The sequence below is a fragment of the Sinocyclocheilus anshuiensis genome, unplaced genomic scaffold (assembly GCF_001515605.1).
Source record: "Sinocyclocheilus anshuiensis isolate Anshui unplaced genomic scaffold, SAMN03320099.WGS_v1.1 scaffold1439, whole genome shotgun sequence".
Classification (NCBI taxonomy): domain Eukaryota; kingdom Metazoa; phylum Chordata; class Actinopteri; order Cypriniformes; family Cyprinidae; genus Sinocyclocheilus; species Sinocyclocheilus anshuiensis.
Window position 1 is genome coordinate 26,222 of NW_015536537.1, and position 573 is coordinate 26,794.

The window sequence follows — 573 nt, forward strand, 5'->3', positions numbered from 1 at the left end:
CCCAGATGTTCGAATTTGTGCAGCGCATTTTATGGACGACAGTTTTTTTAACCTAGAAGAGTACAAGGCTGGCTGTGAAAAAAGGCTATTTCTAAAAAAAAAAAAAAGGTCAATTGCGACTTTGCTATGACAATCTGGCGCTTCTGAATCAGCGACTGTAAGAATGTTTTGTTATTAGTTTAAGTATTTGCTATTGACTGTTCAAATGCGGAGTTTTGCGCAGCGCAGAGTAACGCGTCGTGTGTGTGTGTGTGTGAGGGGAACAGGGTCACATCACAGGAGAGTGAACTGCCTGTCAGAAATCATAGCACGTCAGCTGTCTTAACCGCGGCTTGTGTACTGCATCATCACTGTGTCTGTCACGCGACTCTGTTGCCCTTTCGGGCTTGAACTGATGGTAAAACTAACGACATTATTAACTGTCTTGATATTTACTTTGAAAGCTGACGCTTGCGATTATGGTAAGGGGCGTTACATTTCCGACGCGGGCTTGGTGTTCGGCCAATCACAATGCACTGGGTCAGCTGGCCAATCAGAGCAGACTGCGCTTGTCAAAGGAGGGGGCTTTGTTGA

General features: G+C 45.5%; 1 protein-coding gene across 1 annotated transcript in view; it reads right to left on the reverse strand.

Moving 5' to 3' along the window:
* The window catches only part of LOC107695951 (interleukin-6 receptor subunit beta-like), a 12,053-nt gene that overhangs the window by 4,882 nt on the left and 6,598 nt on the right, over nt 1-573 (reverse strand). The gene's annotated exons all lie outside the window — the stretch shown is intronic.